Source organism: Herpailurus yagouaroundi, unplaced genomic scaffold (genome assembly GCF_014898765.1).
Source record: "Herpailurus yagouaroundi ecotype Mexico unplaced genomic scaffold, PumYag 188, whole genome shotgun sequence".
Classification (NCBI taxonomy): domain Eukaryota; kingdom Metazoa; phylum Chordata; class Mammalia; order Carnivora; family Felidae; genus Herpailurus; species Herpailurus yagouaroundi.
The window spans coordinates 8,296,671-8,321,824 of NW_024412419.1; the positions used below are offsets into that span (position 1 = coordinate 8,296,671).

At 48.8% G+C, this 25,154-nt stretch overlaps 1 long non-coding RNA gene across 1 annotated transcript; it reads right to left on the reverse strand.

Moving 5' to 3' along the window:
* Positions 1-2,522: 2,522 nt before the first annotated feature.
* On the reverse strand, positions 2,523-25,154 carry LOC121044097 (uncharacterized). Its single transcript, XR_005797123.1, has 3 exons — positions 24,760-25,154; positions 24,216-24,403; positions 2,523-3,100 (listed from the first exon to the last, which is right to left on the reverse strand). It is a non-coding gene; the product is annotated as an uncharacterized LOC121044097 (long non-coding RNA).

Consider the following 25,154-nt stretch of genomic DNA (forward strand, 5'->3'; position numbering starts at 1 on the left):
CTTCCGAAAATATGTTCTGGAAAGATGCTGTGCTCTTTTCTGTGGTTAAAATTCCACGTTGTGTCAAGAAGATTTATGTTTCCATCTTAAAAAAAGAATCATGCCAGGCATTTTAAAAAAACCTCTTAAAAATAGAAAAATGAGGAGAAACGAGTGGTTGGAGAAGTAGAAATGTGAAGCTGATGTGTTTACTGCTTTAGGCCAGAGGAAGAGTTGAGGGGGGTGGTTCGTGGGTCTCCCCTTCTTCCCGCCCCGAACCCACACACCGGAGGTGTGGTGCATGCACCTGCTGTGAAGAAGGCCTGCCCGGAGCGCAATGAGTAAGCAGCGAACCCATTTTCTCGGGTCTGGAACGTGCCTGTTGCTGAGGGAACCAGTTGCGAAAAGAAGGGAATCTGAAGTGAATGCCTTGTCTCCTCTGTTTTGCCCCAAAGTGACTGTCGGAGCTGGCTTCGCAGAGACGAGTAGAGTCTGGTTTGATTCCAAGTTAGGAGACATCCAAAGTTGCAGCCAAGTACGATCAAAGAGGCCGGTGTCTGAGCAAAACCCCAGACGGCTGTGTGGGATCCCCGTGCAAAGCAGGACTGAGGCCGGAGGGCCCCGAAGAGGGGTGACTGACCCTGGGGTCAAGGGTGGCAGGGTGGGAGGGTTCTAGAAGGCCCGCGGGGTGGGAGGGTTCCCAGGCAAGCACAACGCAGACCCCCGGGGCCCTCCCGTGCGGCAGAGGATGGGGCAGCGGTGAAGAACCAGACAGAGAGCAGGTGTCCGTGTGGACACAGAGCGCCGAGTACCCGGGGCCCCGACCTGCCCTAACTCCCCTGGTACCTAGAAGCTACCCAGGAAGAAGGAGGAGGCCCCAGACTGACCAAACCTAGGTCTCTGCCACTTCTGGCGAATGGCACTCTAAGTTTAAATTACGAATAACAGGGGCGCCTGGGTGGCGCAGTCGGTTAAGCCTCCGACTTCAGCCAGGTCACGATCTCGCGGTCCGTGAGTTCGAGCCCCGCGTCGGGCTCTGGGCTGATGGCTCAGAGCCTGGAGCCTGTTTCCGATTCTGTGTCTCCCTCTCTCTCTGCCCCTCGCCCGTTCATGCTCTGTCTCTCTCTGTCCCAAAAATAAATAAACGTTGAAAAAAAATTAAAAAAAAAATAAATTACGAATAACAGAAGAAAAAGGAAGATTTATTTCTTGAAGACCACTATCGGCTACGCTTCATTTCGTGCAGCCAATTTTATTCTAAGTTCCTACCGTGGGAAGAAGCACATTTGGAAAGAAGGAAGATAACTCGCCCGTGGGTCTATTTCCTGCCCCGGAATCGGGTAAGGAGACCAAGGAGAGGATTTCTTTCCGGAGAAAGAGTAACAGAAGGTGAGGGTAGAAATGTGCGCGACTCAAGCCTCCTGATGGCCTCCTGGGTGCCATCCGGGTGCGCAGGGCTCCACAAGAACTCTGCACCTGACTCTCCCTGGCCAGGAAGTGCCTCCGGGTCACAGCCTTGCCCAGTAGACCTTTGCCCAGTAGACCTTTGCAGGCGGAGGCTGTGTTTGCTCCTCTCTCCGCGCTGACTGCAAAGTCGGCCTTCACTAAATGAGTGTTCACTGTGTTTGGGGAAAGGGAACGAATGTAACGAAACAGCAGAAAACAGCATCACAGGTGTTTAAAAGGAGAGAGAAAACTGAAGCCTGTGTCCCTTGAATACCACCTGCCAGAAGTTCACTCCCACAGGTATTTAAATATATTAATTTGGGGCGCCTGGGTGGCCCAGGGGGTTAAGCGGCCGACTCTTGATTTCAGCTCAGGTCATGATCTCATGGGTTCGTGAGATCGAGCCCCGCATGGTCTCTATGCTGGGATTCTCTCTCTCTCTCCCTCTCTGCCCCTCAGCCCTGCTTGCCTGCTCTGTCTCTCAAAATGAATAAAGAAACATTAAATATATATATATATATATATATTCTTTCAATATACCCAACACCCTAAGGTAGATACATTAATTGCATTTTGCAGATGAGGAAACACGCCCAGGGAGGTTAAGTGGTTTTCCCAAAGTCACTCAGCTGGTAAATGGCAGAGAAATTATTTGAACCCAAAGGTGTCTTGCTCTAAAAACCTTTGCTCTCCCCACTAAATTGGTTGCCTGTGACAACTGTGAAGGAGTGTCTGTGGGGCGAAGGGCCACTCACCTCCTCTTTGAAAGCCACACCCCCTTTTACAGGCCTTACTCATGGAATCGCACCCACCACCGAGCCTCTTGCTTGTGTAAGGTGCCCGCCGCAGGTGCTGGGGGGGGGGGGGGACAGTGGCGCCAGGCACACAGCCCCGCCTTCTGCTGCTTATCCGGGACACCCGGGGTCCGGGGGCGGTGGGAGGATGTGGGAGAAGCCCCCTGACTCAATCACAAGTCCCAGAGCTTAACTTGAAACCCGTCAAGTAGGATCCGGTTCAATTAGCATAAAAGCAAATTAGCAATTACCAAGCTGTCAAGTCACAGCAGAGGCTCAGGAATTTCAACAACTATCGAGACATCATTTAAAAATATTTAATTCCACTTACATCATTCCAGCTGGGGAATCAGATTGCTTTTGCTTGGTTAGAGGTGTTCTTTGGGGAAAAGCATGAAAAGTGCCAAAAAGTTTCTCCCCCCACATAATGAGCAGACACGCGGAGAGCTGTGTAGACACGTTAGAGATTTACATGGAATAAGAAAGCATGTTACCCAGCTTCCTGGAGACAGTATAAACTTTAAATAAGATTGAAAATCCATCATACCTATGTTGATCAGATAATTAACAACATTTGCTGTCAGTGCCGTCTAATGCTACAACGCCTCAGGATGGTCCCTTTCTGCACTTAAACTTCTGAATCAGGCTTCTGTGGACAGGTAGTCACAGGTCCTGGTTCTCCGAGGGCAAGCAGCTCTCTCTGAGGGTGTGTCCCCAGCATCCCTCTCTCTGAAGATGTTCCCAGCATCCTTCTCTCTGAGGGTGTTCTCAGCATCCTTCTCTCTGAGAGTGTGTCCACAGTACCCCTGTCTCTACGAGGGTATGGTCCCAGCATCCCTCTCTCTCTGATGGTGTCTCCCCAACATCTACAGACAGCAACCCTGTGAGATAGAAATTATTATCCCCATTTTACAGGTGAAGAAATCGAGGCATGGGATGTTTAAAGAACTTGACCAAGTGATAGAAGCCATAGCCAAACATAATGACTGCAGATCTAGGAAGTGATTGGATGAAAAAGCCAATCTCAAAAGGTTATATACCATAAGGCTCCATTCGGCAACATTCTTGAAATGATGAAATTCTAGAAAGGAAAGCAGATTAGTTGTTGCCAGGAGTTGGGGTTGGGGTGCAGGGAGGAGGGAGGGGGGTGTCATGATATGACAGCGACAGGAGGGATCGTTGTAGTGTTGGAACCATGCTGTATCTTGACTATGGTGTCAGAGATGCGGACCTTCACACGTGATAAGGTTGCACAGAACTAAACATGCACAGAATCGAGTACGTGTGAAACCGAGGTATCTGAATCAGAGGCACAGGTCTATGTCAATATGGCGGTGCTATTGGACTCAGTTCTGAAAGATCCACCCCTTAGAGGAAAACGGGTAAAGAAAACATGGGGTCTCGCTGTGCTGTTTCTTAGAATAACTTATAAATGTATAATCATCTCAAAATCAAAACTTCCAGTTTAAAAAATAGCATTTATAAAAAGTGCATGGGGACACCCATCAAATGTAGTATATATCTAAGAGGCTGTGACGTGATGTGCAGAATTTGTAGTTGTTTCCATCTGTCTAACAACATTTGTTTTTTAGAGAATGAACAACTGGGGTGGGGGGAGGGCAGAGGGAGAGAGAGAGAGAAGTTCAAGCAGGTTCCATGCTTAGTGTGGACCCTGATGTAGGCTCGATCCTCTGACCCTGAGATCACCCTGAGAGTCACCCAGGAATCAGACTCTCAACCGACTGAGCCACCCAGGCACCCCTTCTCTAACAACTTTTATAAATTCTATTTTAAGGTTCTATACATGCTGTGAACTTCAACTAAAAAAGGTATAATAAAAATAAATGCGTTTTGGCTTAAAAAAGAAAGTGCTCAGAAATTTAGAGGAACGATTCCCTTCTTGCTGAAAGAATGATGCGGACGATGTTTGAGTTCGGTCTTGAAGGATAAGGATAAGGTGTGTCTTGACAGGTCAGGTGAAAAGGAAGAATGTTCCATGGCGAAAGGACAGAAGCCAAGTTCAGACAATTCAAGACAAATACAGTCCGGGTTTTCGAGAACTGGTCCCATTCAGACAGGAAGCACAGTCCCAATCTGTACTTGCTTAATCCTCAACAATGTTGATATTTTTTTTTTTTTTCAGTTTTGGGGTAAAGTTACATTCAGTTTTTGTTTTCCTTTTGAACGTTTTTTTTCTACTTAAAAATTGCGTGTCTCCCCCTGCGCTTGTCCTCTCAATGCCCTGTTCTCGGCTGTCGAGGAGACTCCGCTCGTGGTGATGGAAAAACCATGGCTCGACGACCAAAAGACCTCAGTTCAAATCACTATTCCATCCCTCACTTGCGAGCTATCATCCCACAAGTATCTGGACTTCAGTTTCCTCTTTTGTAAAGTGGAGATTATATTACCTACTTTGTAGGGTTGTTATGACCACCCAGCAGCATGGTATATGTCAAAGTGCTTTGCCAATGGTAAAGTGCTAAAGAGATGTGAATTGCTAATATTGACAAACTCATTCACATGAAGGCATGCATTACTGATAACAGCTTCATATCCTGCTCTTTGAGGACAATCACTGTGGGAGACAGTACAGGCTTGGAGAAAGGCAGACCCGATCCAGATTCCCGATATGCCACTGCATTAAGGGAACCTCATCCCCTTGTGCAAACCCTCTCACGTTTCAGTTTCCTGATCTGTGAACAGGAGTAAGAGAACCTCACAGAGTTGTCGTAAGAATGAAATTGTGACAAGTAAGCAACATACATTAAGTTCAGCGAGATAATTTCTATAAAGTACATAAAATATATGTCATTCACTATTACTATTATTATTAATATTTCAAAGGAGTGTCTTTTCAAGTGATGGGAAGGTAACCCCTGGCCTTGGCTTAGATGCATTCTACTGCCCAACCCACGCTCTTCCCACCCCGACCTCACCTCGGTTTCAGCCGTCCATCTTCCTCCACGGTCCTAAAATGCCCACCTCACTCCTTGTGCAGAGGCCTCCTCAGTCATCTCTTGCTTAGTGAAGCTCATTCTCTAGTAGATTCTGCCGGAAAGCATTAGGGTGCAGCGTTCCCCAAGTTCTTGTCCGTTTTGAAAACTGTCTTACAGGGGCGCCTGGGTGGCTCCGTCGGTTAAGCATCTGACTTCGGCTTGGGTCGTGATCTCACGGTTTGTGAGTTCGAGCCCCGGGTCGGGCTCTGTATCGACAGCTCGGAGCCTGGAGCCTGCTTCAGATTCCGTGTCTCCCTCGCTCTCTGCCCCTCCCCCACTCACACTCTGTCTCTCTCTCAAAAATAAACCAAAAAAAAATTTTTTTTAATGTTTATTTATTTCTGAGACAGAGAGAGACAGAGCATGAGTGGGGGAGGAGCAGAGAGAGAGGGAGGGAGACACGGAATCAGAAACAGGCTCCAGGCTCCCAGCTGTCAGCACAGAGCCCGACCCGGGGCTCAAACTCACGAACCGTGAGATCATGACCTGGGCTGAAGTCTGGTGCTCAACCGACTGAGCCACCCAGGCGCCCCTCTCCAATTTTTTTCCTGAACTCAGTCGCCCTTTTCTCGATCTCTTCCTAGTTGTTGTCGTTTACATCTTTCTTCTTAGTTTTTGAACTTCTGATCCACCGTGGTTTTATCCTCAAAGGCATCTTTGAGTATATTTAGTTCTGTTCGAACTGTCCTCTGGTCTGGGGCGCTGCTAACACCGGGTGGACCCATCGATCTTTTTCGTATCGGTGCCCGTGGCGTCGGTGTTTTGCTGGACTCCCGGCTGAACTTCACTCTGTCCTGTCAGCGGGCAAGTCCAGGGGCTTGAGTGGATGTTTTTGTTTGGTTCATTCGGCAGCGAGGGCACTGTTTGCATGTTCTCCCACGTGTGGCTCATCTTTCTTGCTAGACCCCAAACTTTCTCCTCTTGTTCCTGCCCCCCTCCAGCACCCAGGTTTTAAAAGACTCCTTCCTCTCTCCCTCCCTATTTGCCTTTCTAGCCTCAGAAGCTGGCTTTTATTATTTATTTAATGTTTTATGCGTTTTTGAGAGGGGGGAGGGGCAGAGAGCGCAGGGACAGAGGATCCGAAGCGGGCTCGGTGCTGAGAGCAAAGAGCCCGACCCGGGGCTCGAACTCACGAACCGCGAGATCGGGACCCGAGCCGACCTCGGACACTTAACTGAGCCACCCAGGCACCCCTAGAAGCTGGCGTTTTTAAAGACAGCTCCTTCGAACTACACGTCGTTTTAAGTCCCTTCCTGGAGTCTGTGTCCTGATCTATCCAAATACACTCTTCATGTTTTCATATTTAGGGTCCATTTTGTCTTTGTGACGATGGCTGTGGACCAGCTTCAGGCTCCTCACCAGCACCACTCTTCTCTCCTGCTTCTGTTTTTCCTGGTTTGACTTCACTTTCTTTTTTTTAAATGGTTATATATTCTTGAGACAGAGAGAGAGAGAGTGACAGAGCGCAAGCAGGGGAAGGGCGGAGAGAGAGGGAGACGCAGAATCCGAGGCAGGCTCCAGGCTCTGACCTGTCAGCACAGAGCCCGACGTGGGGCTCGAACCCATAAGCTGTGAGATCACGACCTGAGCCAAAGTCGGAAGCTTAGCCAACTGAGCTACCCAGGCACCCTTGGACTTCACTTTCTACAAAGCCTGAGGTCGGGTGAAGAACATGAGAAATTGCGTTATTGGATTTGGTGGATTTTTTCTCTCGTAACTTATTTGGAAGAAGGGGCATTCTCTGCCTTCGAATTTTTCTGACAGTGAACATATGTACAGATTTTTCCCCAGAGCATTAGAAATGAGGAAAGACTCCCGAATTCCTTTCATGAATCAAGTGTAACATTGGTACCTGTGCCTGATAAAGACGGGAGGAATATAAGATCGCTACGAACCAATATCACTCGTGAGTATCAACGCAAAAATGCTAAATAAACAATTAGCCGGAAACATAAAATACCACGTCAAGAAAACACTCAAGAAATGAACAGGCCGATTTCATCCCAGCAATGCAATATTTACAACATGTGGGGCTACACAGATTAACTACAGGGCTCAGTCGTATGGCATCTGCCAAGGCATCGTGAATATGTAGAAAATCAGCTTGCCAAATGAAAGGAGGAAGATGAATTATACATCCAAAAACCCACCCAGACAGCACGCAACGCTTTTAGGAGACAATATTTGTCAAAAGTTGAGTTAGCGAGCACATCGAAACGCACTTAAGGCAGGGTTTTGACTCTCGCTGGATGAGTTTCAAACACCTTTGGGTCCATGTTAACGCTGGCTCCTTCCCTGAGCTGTGTTCAGATATAGATGTTGTCCTCTCCCAGCAAGGACGGGGCCAACCGTTCTGAGGTGCCCCCTCCCCGGGCCCCGGCCTCCTGTGAGCCACGTGTTCTCCTGAACTGAGCCACGTGTCCGTAGACTAAGCTACCACGGTGGGTTTGGTCTGTCCGTTAGTCCTCCTCCCTCCTGTCTCATCTGGCTCACCCCGGTTTCCAACGAAAATGGCTCTAACAGTAGGAAAAGGCTAGTCCTACGTTCTAGGCCCTGCTGTGCTTAGTAGGTGCGAGATTTTAAACAAAACACAGAACGGTCTACCTCCGCTTCCTCGTCTGTAAAACAGATCTTCATCCTTCACGGGGTTGTCGTAAGGCTGAAATGATCTAGTCCTTTGAAAGGAAGAAAGAAACACACGCAGAAAAGCGCAAACATACAAGTACATGGTCCTTGTTGCATAAGGGGGACAGGGTGGCTGTCATTGTAAGCTTTGGGCCAGGAAGTCTGCCAATTACTACAGTTTAATCAAGAATACATCCTGGGGTGCCTGGGTGGCTCAGTCGGTTAAGCGTCCGACTTCGGCTCAGGTCATGATCTCACGGTCCGTGGGTTCGAGCCCCTCGTCGGGCTCTCTGCTGGTGGCTCAGAGCCTGGAGCCTGCTTTGGATTCTGTGTCTCCCTCTCTCTCTCTGCCCCTCCCCTGCTCATGCTCTGTCTCTCTCTGTCTCAAAAATAAATAAAAACATTAAAAAAAAAAAAAAGAATACATCCTAATTCCCCAACCCCATCTAAATTTACAGTTTAACAATAACTACTTTAGCCAGGAAGCTCTAACTGCTTTCATTCAATGAAATAAAATGAATGTCTCATTTCGCTCGTTCTTTCACACAGAGAAAATTCCTATCAACAATTACAGGAAGAAATCACGTGACAGAGACAGTTCTCCGGTGACTAATCTTGTGGAATACCTGTCTGTCTCCTCCTCGGGTTCCAGAACAATCTACCCACTGAGAACAAAGCCGACTGACATGCTCTTCCCCACGCAGAGAATGCACAGGCTGGTTCCCAAGGCTTGAACACCCACCATCTCTCCAGCAACCAAAAGCCTGACAATTTGTGCAGTTCGTTCTTTCTTTCTTTCTTTCTTTCTTTCTTTCTTTCTTTCTTTCTTTCTTTTTTAGGTCAAAACACCAAGTAAAGATCAAAGACATTTGAATTTGAAATATACAAATCCTTGACACTTCGGATCGGGATCTCTGCCTGGGACCACAAAAGAACATTCAAGTCTTCTGACATATTTGCAGCACGGGGTAGGCTCCCTCGACCCTCGAAATCCCTGTCAAAAGAGGTCTGCATAATGCAAACCCGCTCGTGACCTGGTGGTTGATTAGATTACAACAGAGTCTCTTCAACACCTTCGTTTATTAAAAAAAAAAAGTTTTGGGGGTGCCTGGGTGGCTCAGTCAGTTGAGCATCTGACTGACTCTTGGTTTGTGCTCAGGTCACGATCTCATGGTTCACGAGTTTGAGCCCCGCATCAGGCCGTGCACTGGGATTCTCTCTCTCCTTCTCTCTCTGCCCTCCCCTACTCGTGCTGCCTTCTCTCTCTCTCTCTCAAAATAAATAAGTAAATAAACTTAACAACAACAAAAAAAAAGTTTACTGAACTCCCATTATGTGGCAGGCACCACACTATGTCTCAGCTGCCCAGTGCAGACCACCCAGATGGGGTCCCTGCCTGCGGGGATCTGACCATCCAGCCTGACAGACTCAGACATTAATCCAATAACTAGACAAGCGCCTCGCTCTCCCGAGGCGAGGGTGTCGAGGAAGGCTTCATGGTCTTCATGGTTGCAAAATGGCTGCAGCTGTCTGGGCATCACACCCAAATCTCACAAGGGCTAGAAGAGGTTCCCTTCGGCCAGACTTGTTTCTCATACCTGTGTCAAAGCCAGTCACAGAAAAGATTGAGACCTCCGTGACAGGACTGCACCTTCCTCTAATGCCATGGCGGCATCTAGACAGAACCGGCCACGATGAAGGAGAGAGAGATTTTGAATGACAAGCCAACTGCCCACTTCCCCCTACTGGGTTCCAGGCACTTCTTTTTTTCTCCTTGTACCGTTTCATTTTTAGTCACTGTAAGCAAGGACTTTGAATGCCAACCGCACAGTCATGACAAAGGACTTTTGCTGCACCAAGAGAACAGGCATGCCCTGTGGAGTTTATTACAATGGATTTCCATTCCATTTCATTTGTTTAGTAGAAAAGTCATATTCAAAACTCACATTTCCCTCCCCTCTGGGGGCCTCCGCTGTTCAGATTCGTACCATCAACAAGCAGTCCTAAAAGCCTGTCGGATAATCTAAAAGAAAAGGAGAAGAAGAAAGATTTCTGTGTTGTTTGTCTGTAATATCCTAGGGCAAGACTTGAATTTGTTTATTTGGAACAATATTGCAGCTTGCAAAGCCTATGAAAACTCTCAGTGCTATAAAAACACCTAATAAATGCAGCTCTTAAAAACAAAATTAGTACAGGAACAGAGTTTGTTATTCTGCAGCTTTAAAAACACTAACAAAGAAAGTTAATGTGATATCTTTAACTTAAAAGCATTAGATGGTTTTAGTATCTGGGCTTCAGCAGATGATGTTTCATGGAATTCGCAAATATGGTGACCACAGTCCATTTTATGAGAGTACTTTTTTAAAGTTTATTTACTTTGAGAGAGAGAGAGAGAGAGAGAGAGAGAGAACAAGCAGGGGAGGGGCAGAGAGAGAGGGAGAGAGGGAGAGAATCCTGAGCGGAGCCTCTCTCAGGGCAGAGCCCCATTGCAGGGCTCAAACCCACAAACTGTGAGATCGTGACCTGAGCTGAAATCAAGAGTCGGACACTCAACTCGGAGTCACCCAGATGCCCCGAGCACCTTTTGTGTGTGAAGATGCCTTACCCAAGGATGCTCCCACCCCTCCCCCTGCTCATAAAGTGTTGCCTTTAATTTCCCGATGAACACCCTCCCACCCTCCCCTAAGCCCCCACCCCACCCCCACTCTCGTCCCCAAGACTCACACATGACTCCTGGACACCGTACCTTGTCTCTTAGCTCCGTTCCTTTGCCCAAGATCTCCCTCTGTCTAAAGTACCCCCCACGTCGCCACTCCCTTCCTTGCTCAGATAATTCAGCCCATCCTGCTTCTTAGTCTCCGGGAACATGTCCTCAGTGCCCGCACCCACTGCCATTGACCGTATGCTGGGACACTCGGCGAGTCCTCTTTGCCCCACATGACCCCTCACTGCGCTACTACTCTGATAAAGCCAGCTTCGCCACGGACACTGCCTTGGGCCCCACGCTTTCGGGTGCTGCTCTGACCTTCCCCAGCTACCCCTCCCCGTGGGTCAAGGCCGAGGAGATGCGCCCACCTGGAGCCCATGCCCCTCCCGACCCAGATGGTGCTCCAGGTGCCCAGGCTTCTGGGAACTCCCACTCAGATGACCCCCAGTGTGCTTGGGGCCACCCTCCCGAAGGGGACACGGGCTGGTGGGCACACAGGCTCCTGGGGCCAAGGACGAGCCAGGCAGTGGCCGTTGGAGAGGCTGGAGGCAGCTGAGGCTCCTGACTCCCGGGCATGGGGAGAGAAGAGACGGGCAGACCTTGGCGTTGGGCTGGGGCTGGAGGTCATCGTACGGCCGCCTTTCCACACGAAACCCCGATTCACTCAGGAATTCTAAAAGCATTCCTTGCCTTCCAGGTACTCGTGTCAAGACAGGAGAAGGGGTTCTGCTTCCTCTAACACCTCATAGTAGACGGACGGGCCACGGGAGTCCTCTTGTGCCCCCGGCCCGCCCCACAAGCCTTAGGGGCAGGTCTGTGACAAGTCCCCTTGCGTGATGCTCGGTATGATGGGCCCCCGGTAGGGTTGTTGGTGCGGGTTGCCCTCCAGACTTCGGGGGATTGGCTGAGGTAACCTTTACCTCCTGGAGTAGCCAGGTGGCCTTCCCCAGGGGAGACCAGCCCCCACCCTCCAGAACATTCTCTCGAGAACTTCTTACAGCGTTGACGAAGTAGCCTGAGTTCCGACAGCTTGGTGTTTAATATCAATTGTTTCTGTTTGAAATTTGCCTCGCGGTAACACTTAGGTTTCAGGTTTTGTGATGACATTTGATTCTGAGGGAATTCAGTCTGCCACAGTAACTTCGATGGAAGATTTCTTGCGGCGCCATAGAACCCGCTGCCTGCTGAACGTGGGCATCGCGCGCTGTGCCCGCCGGGAGACGCGGCTGGTGGTCACATTTTTGTAACTTGCAACACTCTGGACCAGGGGCTCCCAAGTGCCCGACATATAGAGACGACACAGAACCACAAAAAAATCGGTCTGGGGCAGGCACAGGGATCTGGGTCGGCCAGGATTTTGTGAGTTTGGGTTTTGTTTCGTTTTGGTTTTCTAGCTTCCCGGGCGATTCCAGGGGACTTTGTGTGGCGGTCACTGCCCCAAACTAGCAAGGGGCCCGGGTTTCAATTCCGCAGACCCTCATCGCATGCCAGGCCCCGTACCATTTGGTTGCATGCGTCATCTTCTTTTGAACCTTCCCGGCCATCCTGTGAGATAGGAAGACTTCATTCTCCTCTCCAACAGAGGAGAAAACGGAGCTAGGGGAAGGCTGAGTGGTTCTCAAGGTCACAAGCCGAGTTCATGGTGAATCTAGGGCTTAACTAAAGACTTCTGGCTCCAAGCCCAGCGGCCTTCCGCGGGAGCACCAGCCAACGGCAGCCTTGAGAAATCGCTCGGCCCGCACTGCGTTAGCAAAAAGGTTTATGGCCCAGCTTTCTCTTCGGAGACGTCAGTTTGTCAGGATAATTCCCGGTCGCTGTGCATTCTCCACATTTAAGAAAAAAGCCTGGCAGCCGCACTTAGAAGTTCGGGTGGCTCCCGCCACGATGAAACCAGGGCTGGCCAAGGGAACCATGGCGTTTCTAAAGACGTCGGTCTCTGAGGCCATAATGGGCCATTAGTGAAGGGAAAAGCTCTCAGTCCCCTGACAACGCCGTTTAATGCAAGAACACGAGAAAGCTTTTACAGCTTCAAGAGCAAACGCACGAGGTTTCACTTTTTCAAACGCGGGTCCCCCATGAAAGCTCTGCCCTCAGAACGGTCCCCGAAGGGTATTTCTTGCCAGTAATTTTGCAGTCGTAACGGCATCGGCTTGTTTCCTACAGTTGTTTTCAGAAAAACTGGTGCACGGATCCTGTTTGTTCAAAGGTCCCTTGAGAGATGAAATCTGCTTTTAGGGATTGTTGCCATCCATCCCCCAAATAGCCTCTTCTCTCTGGCAGAAGGAACTGGGGACTCGCCCATCTTTTTTCCTGTCTCCTTATCGCCCTCTCTCCTCCCTCCCTGAAGGCCCGTTGTTCTGCACTCCAAGCACAAGGCACCCCTCTCCATTCTTCTTTCACGTGACCGTGACCCTGACTGTTTTCTCCGACCTCTTTTCTTCCTAGATACGCCGGTTTCTTGGCCGCTCTGATATTTCTGTGGAGCGATCAGAAGGGTCGCGGGGAGGAAAGTTTAGGGCGAAGCCTGAAGATGTCTTTGGGGCTCCCCCTTTTTTCCCATAAACACAAGCTCTTTGCTTGGATAAACATCTCTGGGTAGCTATATGGCTTTACACACAATGTTTACAAACTGTATAACTAGTCCTACACTATGCTTCTAAATATATATGTATATGATTATATCATATTCGTAATTAATATAGAATATATTTAATATAATGCATACCTATATTTGAAGGGTAGTGATTTGTACACACTTTTTTACACAACCACACTTCTGCATTACCTTTGTTTACACAGATTTTGGGGGGGTTCTTTTGGGTTTTTCAGCGATAACATGTGACAATAATGATTATTTTACCTCTTCCTTTCTACTGTGTTTGCCTCATTTCTCTTTCTCATCTAATTGGCATCAGCTCTTTAACAATGTTAAATAATAGCGTGATACAAAGAACTTTCCGAAAATTCACCGTATGTCAGGCCACAAAGAAAATCTTGGTAAACTTCAAAGAATGGAAATTGTATGAGCAACATCCTCCGATCATAATACGACAAAAGTTGTGATGTCAGCAATACAATAAACAAAAAAATCTCTTCTACCTGGAATTAAGATACATACTATTAAACAAACAGAACCTACAAGATGGGCAAACATCTTGTAGGGCAAACAGAACCTACAAGATGAATTTACCCAGCTTCTTGAAAATAAAATGGACTGAAAACATATCAGTACCGATGGGATATGCAAAAGCAATTATCCAGGGAAAATGTATAGTATTAATGTCACGTAAGTAGAGTACTACTCTGGATGACAGAGTAAGCTAAAAGAAAACAGAAGAAAAAATAAGGATAAAGCAATTTAAAGAGTTAAAAAAAAAAAGAGTGGAAGTAATAATAAAAAATCTGGCTCTGAAGGTGAAAACCCTCAAAAAAAAGACAAATCATCAGCTAACCTAACCAGGAAAGAACTAAGCCATACACCTGATGAGTCTACTCCGAAAAGCACAGCCCCATCTCACTACTGAACGTCAATGCAACACCCTTAACTAGAAAATTAACAGAGAGAATCTAACAGCTTTTTACAAAACATTTGTAATCCAAAACTCGTTCATGTAGAAAACCCAATAAAATAGGAATTAAAAGATATCTCCTTGGGTGCCTGGGAGGCTCAGTCAGTTAAACATCCGACTTTGGCTCAGGTCATGATCTCGCGGTACGTGAGTTCGAGCCCCACGTCAGGCTCTGTGCTGACAGCTCAGAGCCTGGAGCCTGCTTTGGATTCTGTGTCTCCCTCTCTCTCTGCCCCTCCCCTGCTCATGCTCTGCCCCTCTCTCCTTCAAAAATAAACATTTAAAAAAAGATATCTTCTTAACATGATTTCACATATATAATATATATATAACATATTATGTATTATATATATATGATATATTATATGTAATATATATATATGATCCAACATTGCATTAAATGGAAAACACTTGAAGATTTTCACTAAAGTGAGGAACAAGTCAAGGATTTGTCAAGGAACAAGACAAGACAGTGTTTAGCACTGTATTGGAGTATTAGCCAATGCAATCAGGCAAGAAAAAAACAAGAAGAGGCGTAAGAATTAGGAAAAAAAAAAAAAAAAAGGTAAAATTCTCACTATCCACAAATGATGCGATTTTATCAGTGGAAAACCCCCAAACAGCCATGGAAATACTGTTACAAACAATACAATTCAGTTAAGTAGCAAGGTACAAAATGAACATAGAAAAATTGATAGCTTTCATACGTAAGAACAGCAACCACTTTAAAACATACTTCATTCATATCTAAAGCATTCATTCATTCAAGTCTACAGCCTTTGTCACAGTTTGTGTGCTCGGGGAAGCAGCTGCCAGGATGGAGTCAGAGTGCAGAAAGTTGAAAGTGAAGGAGGCTGTGTGGGAAAGGAAGAGCCCTCAGACCCCTCATCTGTGACAGTCCCCACCAGCCCAGCAGGAGATCCGGAGTTAGCATCGTCCTGTGTTGGTCAGAAGAATAGCCAGGCTATTAGAGTGGCCTGACTCAGCCGATGGCCAGGGCCCCCCTGAAAACATAACCAACACAAGAGGTGGACTCGGATATTTTGTGATGTACAATAAGAAATATATATTTGGTCGTCTTCCTATTTCTGGCAGAGCTCCGGTGAAACCCTAAAAATTTCCTAAGTGATGAGAGCCACAAAGTGTCTTTTGTAATGTTAACGAGGTGACTTTTGGCCCCACAGAGGGATCTGGCTGGTTGCGAGGCCCGTTCCAATCCATGGAGTTGGAAGGTTGGAGGCTTCAAGCCCACTGCCTGACCTCCAGGGACAGGAGAGGAATATTGCAAATGTGATTATCAGAGGAATTGACAGCCAATGATTTAACCAATCACAGCTGTGAAATGAAAACTCTACAAAATCCCCAAAAGGATGGGGTTCAAAGAGCTTCTGGGTTGGGGAACACATAGGGATTTGGGGAGAGTGGCACCCTAGAGAAGGCATGGAAGCTTTGCACCCCTTTCCCATGCTCTGTGCTTGATGCACCTCGTCCCTCTGTCCGTTCCTGAGTTATATCCTTTTATAATAAACCAGTAATCCAATAAGTACAATGTTTCTCTGAGTTCTGCTAATTAATCGAACAAATTAATCCAACCCAAGAGGAAGTCATGGGAGACTCCCATCTGTAGAAACTCCCACCTGATCTGTTGATCAGATGCACATATGACAACCCAAACTTGCTACCGGTAAAAGAAGGAGGGGCAGTGGCAGGTGGGGAGTGCAGCCTGGTGGGACTGAGTCCTTAACCTCTGGAGTCTGACACTATCTCCAGGTAGGGAGTGTCAGAACTGAGTTGAATTGTAGACAACCCGCTGGCGTGAGAGAATTGCTCGGTGCTGGGAGAAAACCCGCACACGCATTGGAATTGGGTGCAGCATCTTGTCCTGGAAAAAGTACCTGCTGGAGACGATCAGCTAACTGCCTGCTTCTCACTGGAGAGACATTTGAGCAGCGTGTTTCTGTGTCTTCCAGAACATCCAAAACCTACATGGGAAACAAAACTAGAAAGCCCTCTTGAGACAACAAAAGAATGCGAACAAATAGAAAGACATCCTGTGTTCTGACAAGGAAACTCAACATCATAAAGATGTTAGTTCTCCTGAAATTAAGTTAGAGGTGGAAATGCAGTCCAATAAAAATATCATCAGAGTTTTGGTTTGTTTGTTTGCTGGAGCTGAACAAGTTGATTATGAAGTTCATTTGGAAAAACAAACAAGCAAGCAAAAAACAAGTGAGTTTTAAAAATTGTTATTTATCGGAGGAGAGAAGGAATAGGAAGGATAGAGAGAACAGGTTTAGGTGTCAGTCTTCCCTGAATATGCGTGTTTTATAGATTTGATGTTAATATTTTACGTATTTTGAAACAATAATACACTTTACAAAGCAATCCCTTAAAATAAGGGCAAAATAAAACAGATGACCCTCTCCATGTCTCTGCATGTGACCCATCCCCATAGAGAGCACTATTCCAAGTGACTTTAAAGCACAGCATCTTGATTTTACCCACCAAGGGGGATATAGCCTCTGAACAAAACAAACACCCCCACCGAAGAGGGCTTAAACTGATTTTTGCTATTCATATTATTGGTCATAGTTTTGTAGCATTACTCTGAAACTATTGCGTGTGCGTTTGTGGCATAAAAAAATAAGCATTAGGTTCAACTCACTGTAACTGGAATTTTTGGAGTGGGAGAAGGAAGTGTAGTGTAAAGTCAACAAGCCTAACAAAAACTGCGTAAGTCTGTAATTTGCTAGTGAGGGCCACTAACAAACATGAAAACAATGACGAATCCAGAAATAAGATGCTCCCCCAGCTCCCAGTTGTGGTCACTAACACCATTTCTTTTTATTTATCTGTTTATTTATTTTTATTTTGAGAGAGAGTGCATGAGCAGGGGAGAGGGGCAGAGAGAGGGAGAGAGAGAATCCCAATCAGGCTTTGTGTTCAGTGCAGAACCTGACATGGGGCTCGGTCCCACGACCTGGGATCATGATCTGAGCTGAGGTCAAGAGTCAGACGCTCAACCTACTGAGCCACCCAGGCGCCCCAATACCATTTCTCACTAAAAGGAAGCCAGGCCTCCTTGGAGGAATAACTGATTCCAGGCCTGGGACGGGCAGTGTGATGGAGAGCCCAGAACATATTCACACCAGAGGCAAGGAGTTATCAAAGATTACTAGAGTCATGGTGAATGAATTGACGAGTAAAGAGAATGCCACAGCCCAAAATTGGATAATTTGAGCATTAGCAAGGTTAGTCACCTCAAAAGATCAAAACATACCAAATATGTCTAAAATAGTGAGTTCATAATGATAGGAAAAGCAAAAGGTAAAATTCCTCATTGGTCACCTTTGGGGAATACTAAGAAACCAACTCTGTTTGGAAAACTGAAGATTAAGAGACAGAGTCAAGCATTTATCCTACTGTTCCCATATGAAATGTACCTTGGGATAGCCAAAGCGTTGATGAGGGGAATATTCTTTCTACTGAAGGAAGCCAGCTTAAGAAGAAATGGTAGAGTTAGAATATTACCACTTAGCAACCTCTGAGGAATAAATAGTTGTCAGCAATAATCATCGAAGGTTGTTGACGTCACAAAAAGAGACCGCCAGATACTATGTGCCTCCCGATGGAAATACGTAGCTCATCTATGAAGTAGGATTTCCCCCCCAAATTAAACCTAAGACTGATGAAATCTTTAGATCTAACTACCAATTTACGAGAAAAACAGTGGACAGAGGAACATGTCAAATGACACCATGGAGATGTAATCAGCGAAATCCATACCATGGGATATTGAATTGGATTTCCTCACAATAACAAAGAGTGGGGGTGAGGTGGGAGCAGAGCACAAGCCCAGATGACGAGAGTCCTAAATTCTTACGCTGAGAGTTCTGTCAGCCACTCTCAATGTACAGTTGTATTTTCTTATATGTTGAGTTTAAACAGCATTTGGATTTTCTGTTCTTTAAAAATTTTGTAGCATTGTCTTGTGAAGTCATCTGGCCCTTGTATTATTTGTTTTGGAGGTAGTTCTTTGACTTTCTTTTTTTTTTCATGCCACGTTAATTGATATGTTTTAGGTTTTAGGTTTTCTAGTTCCTCTGGGGTCATTCTCAGTCGTGTGAATTTTCATAGAACATTGCTAATTCCATCCAGGTGCTCACATGTATTTGCAGAGAGTTGAACAAATAGTAGGTTGAACCATCGACATGTGGTTCCATCTAATAATTTTCAGCAGAATCATTTTGTTTTACTTGGGGCACCTGGATGGCTCAGTCAGTTAAGCATCCAACTTCGGCTCAGGTCATGATCTCATGGTTCATGAGTTTGAGCCCTCGTCAGGCTCTGTGTTGACAGCTCAGAGCCTGGAGCCTGCTTCAGATTCTGTGTTTTCCTCTCTTTCTGCCCCTCCCTTGCTCTCACTCTCTCTCTCTCTTCAAAAATAAACATTAAAAAAAATTATTTTGTTCCATTATCGTTTCTTATTTTGTATATTTATGCTTCCGTTCTTTTTAGAGATTAGGTTAGCTAATGGTTTATCCTTTTTATTTCATTCTTTACCCCCCAACTCAGCTTTTGGATTTAATTGCCATTCTCATGTGTTTTCTGGTTCATTTTATTTCTGCTTTTATCTTTATTCACTCCTTCTTTCTGTGTTCTTTAGGATTATTTTGCTTGTATTTTGCTACTCATCTGTCTTGAAAGTTTAACTTGGAAGCAGGACAAGGCACATCGGGGCTGCCTGTTTCATAAGACAAAAGGACGCACAGGGGTTAACAGGGGGGCTGGCCAGGAGCCTCTGGCTTGCGTCAGCTGTGACATTCACAGAAGAGCAAATTCCGGGGGCGCCTGGGCGGCTCAGGTGTGTGCGCATCCGACTCTCCGCACAGGTCACGATCTCAGTTTCATGAGTTCGGGCCCTGCGTCTGAGTCTGTGCTGGCAGCTCAGAGCCTACTTGGCCTTGTCTCTGTCTCTCTCCCGCTCTCTCTGCCCCTCCCCAGTGCTCGCTCGCTCTCAAAATAAATAAGCTAAAAACAAAAATAAAAGCAAATTCTGGCTGCAGGCATGCGACTGAAACAGAGAGAGGAAGCGGAGGGACAGTCATTCTGGTTGTAGCAAGTCAGGGCTATTAAGCCGCTCTTTTCAGCGAGCGAGCGGCTGCCACGAGGTTGTACGTTTCAGATCCGTTCACAGGGAACGTAACTCGCGCCTGCGCAGATGCACTCTCGGGTCAGGACGGAGGGGCAGGGACTCGGAGGCAGACCCCTTCCTGGGAGATGGGTCGCCTCCGACAGGTCACGTGGCTCAAGGACTCCCTGATGGCCACCTCGCCACCCCCCACCCCCCGAAATGCCTGCACGGGGCTCCCCAGCTCGCCTGGCCACTCCACATTCCGCCCTTTCTTCTCCCACGGGCCAGACCCCTTCTGTCTTTCACCGTGAGACGGTGTCTGCTTCTCCGGGTTCCCAAACTAACCCCAGAGGTGCGAGGGCTGCTGCAAGAAAACAGGCAGTCAGGCAACCCCCCCGGGGGTGGGAGAGTTACTCGTTAGACTGGATTCGAAGTGGGGGGGAATGTTAAGACTGGCAAGCAAGAGTTCATGGACGGGGACACTATCTGGAGACACAGGATTGTCTTGAGACACACAAGGGCCCTTGCCAGGGGATGTTAGGGTCCAGAGTCATAGGGACCCGGTGGTGACTGGACCACCAGAAGCCGGGAGGCCACAATTCCCATGACCAGCAAGGCCCCTGGCTTCCTTCTTTGTGGTAAAAGACAGTACACAGTTTACCTTCCCCTCAGAGGGGATATCCGGGCCTCCCCCCAACCCATTAATGGGCCCCGATGACATCCCTGAAGGGGCCTTGGCCCTGAACCGGCACCGAGTGTGTCTGCAGGCGTTTCTCCCAGCAAGGAGCTGAGGGGACGGTTAGCAGAGCTGGGTGCCCAAGGGGCGAGATCGACAGGCAGCCAACAGGGCACCGCTGAACATTTACGTCCAATAAAACACGAGAATGAGGGGCGCCTGGGTGGCGCAGTCGGTGAAGCGTCCGACTTCAGCCAGGTGACGATCTCGCGGTCCGTGAGTTCGAGCCCCGCGTCAGGCTCTGGGCTGATGGCTCGGAGCCTGGAGCCTGTTTCCGATTCTGTGTCTCCCTCTCTCTCTGCCCCTCCCCGTTCATGTTCTGTCTCTCTCTGTCCCAAAAATAAACGTTGAAAAAAAAAATTAAAAAAACAAAAAACAAAAAACCACGAGAATGAGGGAGCCAGGGGCTGAGGGCGGCCACCCTAAGTTTAAAAATTATGGCCCCTTGCTCTGTTCCCCAGACCCGAACCAAATGTTCAGATCCCAGACCTACTAAGTAAGTGGTCGGTGCCCTCGGGCAAGGTCCCCAGGACGTCGTGGCAGATTTTGCCTCGATGGTGCCCCAAGTCCTTCCCCGTGGGGACCTGCAGCTCCTCACTCGGGTGGCTGTAGGCTGGGAAGGGAGAGTCAGCAGACATGTTGAGGGTGACGGGACATGGGGCCTGAGTTGACTCCGATCCCCAAAGAACCACCCTGTTAGAGTGGGGGCCTGTGTCAGCCACGAAACAAACAGGGTTCTGAGCGATACTGCTCACAGAGGCCCTACGGGATCCACGTGCCCTCCCTGCAGTCACTCCCCTTATCAAGGTGCCCCAACTGACCGTGACCCAAACTCACCACCTGCCCTCCACACCTGCTGCTCCTGGATGCCTATCCGAGACCACCACTGTCTACCTGGTCACCCAAGCCATGGTGGGATGGCAGCTGGGCCCTCCGGGTCTCTCCTCAAACCCCAAAAGGGACACTAGGCCCGTACAGCCCACACATCCCGCAGACTTTTTCCCAAACCAGGGATGGCCCTCGGGGCCAGGCCTGCTTTGCTAAAGCAAGGCAGAGACGAGTGAAAGCAATGAATCGACAAAACACCTAGTCGATCACGGAGACCCTCCCCGTACAGCTGTTCGTCTCAGAGAGGGGCGGCTTTGTCGGTGCCTGGTTTTTGACCCAAGGTGATGTCACACAACATTCAGACAATGACCACGTATGGCTTCAAATCCCTGTGCTGGTGAGGCTTCTCCCTTTTACATGTCAGGCCTACTCAGGACAGGAGTCGCCTTCCTGGGGCAGACTGGGTGGGCGGTCTGCCCACACCCACGGAGAGTGGCCGGGGGCGCCTTCTGGGCGCAGCTTCCTGAGCAGAATGTCCTCATTCGAAGCAGGTTCCATGGGCCATCCCCTCTCTCTGTTCTTTAGTAAGAACGTTAAAAAACACCCAGGCAAATTCTGGGCAGAGTGATTTCTCAGAGGGATTTTGTAAGTAGTACACGTTCTGGAAATGTGTAATTTATCTTCTAGAAAGGGGCACACAAAGCTTCCTGTCACTTAATGACAGCAGACAGCCCTCCCATTTGCTTCCCAGACGGAAAAAGAAAACAAGTCGTGAAATTGAGTGTCACGTGCTGGGGTGCCCTGGTCCTACGAAGGGGGTCCCCGGCCGGGCCCCGCCCAGGACGGGCCCTCCAACATGCTGGACCCCCAGCCTCCCTGGAGCCCCGAGGGTGAAGGCAGTTGCAAAAGGAACCTTTTCCTGTTTGATCTTCTAATGGTTTCTGTTGGTTTACAAGAAAGCTAGTGATATGTGTGGGTTTTCTGTATGTGGACATTCTAATGACTTCCCTTACCGGCGCAGTAGTTTTTAGCTGATTCTCTTGAGGATTTTGTGTGTCTCCATCCGTGAGCAAACAATGCTAACGTCGTCTCCCCTTTGTCAGCGGCTGTGCATCTTAATTCCGCTTTCCGCGTCTCAGCAACAACTGTTGTAGATCCCTCGAGTTGTTGGGAATGATGAAAAGGGGGCTAAGTGGCTACCGGTGGATGGGTTTAGAAACAGGAAGTAGCTGGGAGCGTTTGAGGTAAAGAATTAGCTAACAACTTCAGTTCTTCCTGAACATTTCAGTCCAAAGCCCGAAAGCGGTGCTATCAGGCAGGTGGCCCTGCGAGGGCCAGAAGAACTGCAGGCCCAGGGTAAGAAGTCAGGGTCCGGTCACAGAGAAAAGGGGGTCTTTGAGGCTTGGCGGAAGCAGCTTGGGTGTCAGAGCCCAAGAGCGTGAAGAAGGCCTTCAGACAAGGAGGTGGCGGCCCAATACCAGTGTCGGAACCAGAGCCGAGTGAGGGGACGTCCACGTAATGGGGGTGGCATGAGATGTGGGAACCCAAGCGAGGTCAGGGGGCGTCCCCACGGAGGGAGGGCCAGGAGGCAGCCCAGCTCAATGGGTTGGAGCCCAGGCAAGGTGGACACGGAGAAGGACATCCATGGCGGGTACAGCCTGGGCAGGGCGTCCAGCAGGGTGAGGAGACCTGCCGGGCGATCTCCTAGCACAGGATCGGAGAGGGGAGCATCTGCTTAGGGGGAGGAGGCAGTGCCAGTGAGAAGAGATTGGTCACGTTGCTCTAATAGGTAAACACATAAGGATAACGGGAGGCCGGTCTTTTGTCGTAGAAGTTGAGTTTACAAATTTGGAAAGAGGGAAACCTAAAGCGAGCCCTAGGGGGTTGAATTGCATTAGAAAGTATCTGTGTGAACTTGGGGTTTGGAGATAGATGATAGATAGATAGATAGATAGATAGATAATAGATAAATAGATCGATGATAGATGACAGATAGGTCATATTAGGGGTGAAGATGTCTTTCGACTCTGCTTTCCCTTCCTGATTTGCAGTCACACTAACTCATGCACGTACGTAGGTTTTGAGTCTGCATGTTGTTGTTCTTTTAAAGTGGGTAATACCGTATAATCTTGTTTACAACTGGCGTTTTCCACTTCAGAATATCTTGGAGGCCAACCATCCGGGTCAACAGAAACAAATCTAGGGTGCCTGGGTGGCTCAGTCAGTTGAGTGTCCAGCTCTCGGTCTCAGCTTCGGTCATGATCCCAAGGTCGTGAGATTGAGCCTCAGTGTCAGGCGCCACACGGGGCATGAGGCCTACTTTAAAAAAGGGGGTGTCTGGGTGGCTCAGTTGGTTGAGCGTCCAACTCTTGATTTCAGCTCAGGTCATGATGTCAGCGTCCCGAGATGGAGCCCCCCCCCACCCTGGGCTCCGTGTTGGGCATGGAGGCTGCTTAAGATTCTCTCTCTCTTTCCCCCCCTCCCCCCATCTCTAAAACGAACAAGCAAATAAAATCCTTATTTTAAAAAAAAAGCAGGGTGTTGGCATCTGGGTGGTTCAGTCAGTCAAGCATCCGACTTCGGCTCAGGTCGTGATCCCCCAGTTTGTGAGATCGAGCCCCGAGTGGGGCTCTGAGATAACAGCGTGGAGCCTGCTTGGAATTTTTCCCTCTCCCTCTCTCTCTGCCCTTGTCCGCTGCTCTTTCCCTATTTCTCTCTGTAAAAGTTTTCCAAAAAAAGTAATACATACCTAAATATCTTCAAACTTCTACGGCCTTAAGGAAGAACCACTTGAGAGCTGGAAATCCCTGCAAGTTTACGTGTCAGTAATTAGCCGTCCCCGCATCCCCGAGGAAAAACTCGGGCTTTTATTTTCAAGGGCAGAACACCAGCGTCCAGCCGGACCTGCTGACGAACCCCGTGGTGGGAATGTCGCCGTTCAGCTGTGCCGGGGCCCCCGCACCGACACCCCTTCTCGACAAAGGACAAATACAGAAAAAACCCCAGGGCAAAGCGCAGGCCCGTGGGAGGCCCGCAGGTGTCAGTACGGCCCCCGCTGCGCCCTTCTCGCCGGAGGAAGTGTGTGCGGTGGCCTGTTTTATTCAAAGAGGCATCTCTCTCTGCTGTTGTCTGGGGTTGGCAGCTCTTTCTTCTAATAAATAGCCCAGCTGTTTCCCTTCCCAACTGTCTCCCTCTGACCCAGTGCGCAATTGCAGACAGCACAGACAGTGGGGGATCCTGCCCCCGGAAGGCTAGTTTTGCAGGCGGCCACAGAGAGCAGTGGACAGAGCTCCCGAAGTCGCACCCAAGAGCAGAGAGGTGATGGCCCTGCTCTGCTCTAAGCTGGCCCAGGGCCCCTTCGGGTCCCTCACGGCCCCTCCTGGGGACCCCGGACTTCTCACCTGAGCGCCTGGCAGGGTGGCTTCGAGGGTGATGATGTCCTGCTGGGCCCCGTCTCCCTTCTCGACGGGCCCGGGTGGGCGGGACGGGGTGGCCCAGCCGGAAGCGGAGGGGACCCGAGGGTCAGTGACAGATGGCATCCGAGGCGGCCAGGGAGAGACTCCAGAGGAACGGAACGGGGCAGGCAAGTCTTGGGTGAAAACGGAAGACAGAGAAGGGGAGCAGGGTTTCAGGGGAAGCTGGAACAGGCGGAGAGGGAGGAACAGAACGAGAGGGAAACCAACGCTGTGGGCTGGAGTACCCGGAGCCAGCTGTGGGGGTCAGCTGGCCAAAAGCAAAACACAAGGCCACGGGGTCACCTCTGCCAGCCCCCATTCACCAGGCCAGTGTACTTCGCCCCCCGCCCCCCAAGCCTGAGCGAGGCTGCCCTGGGGCACAGTCCTGGCGCAGAAAGACTTGCCCGTGGGAGTCACCTCGCCCAGAAATGCCTGTGGGCTGCCCCTCCCCTCCTCCCCTCACCCAGACACCCCTTCACCAATGACTGACCTATATGGGGACACAAAAAGCCGGGGCGCTTCAGCCCTTCTTCCTCTCTGTCTCCTTTTCTGCTGCTTTGACGGCGGACACAATGGCTGGAGCTCCAGCAGCCAGTTGAGACCGTGAGGCTGCCTTGCGATTAGAGGTGATGCGCAGCAAAACAGAAGACGGAAGGAGCTCGATGACTTTGTGCCATCACCACACCAGCCCTGGGTTGCCTCATGTCTTAGCCCGTTTGAGCTGCTCTAACACACTACCAAAAACTAAGTGACTTGTAAATAAAAATGTATTTATTTATCTCTCATGGTTCTGAAGCCTGGGAAGTCCAAGGTCAAGGTGCCCAGAGATTTGGTGTCTGGTGAGAGTCTGCTGTCTGGTGTATAAACGACCGTCTTCTCGCTGTG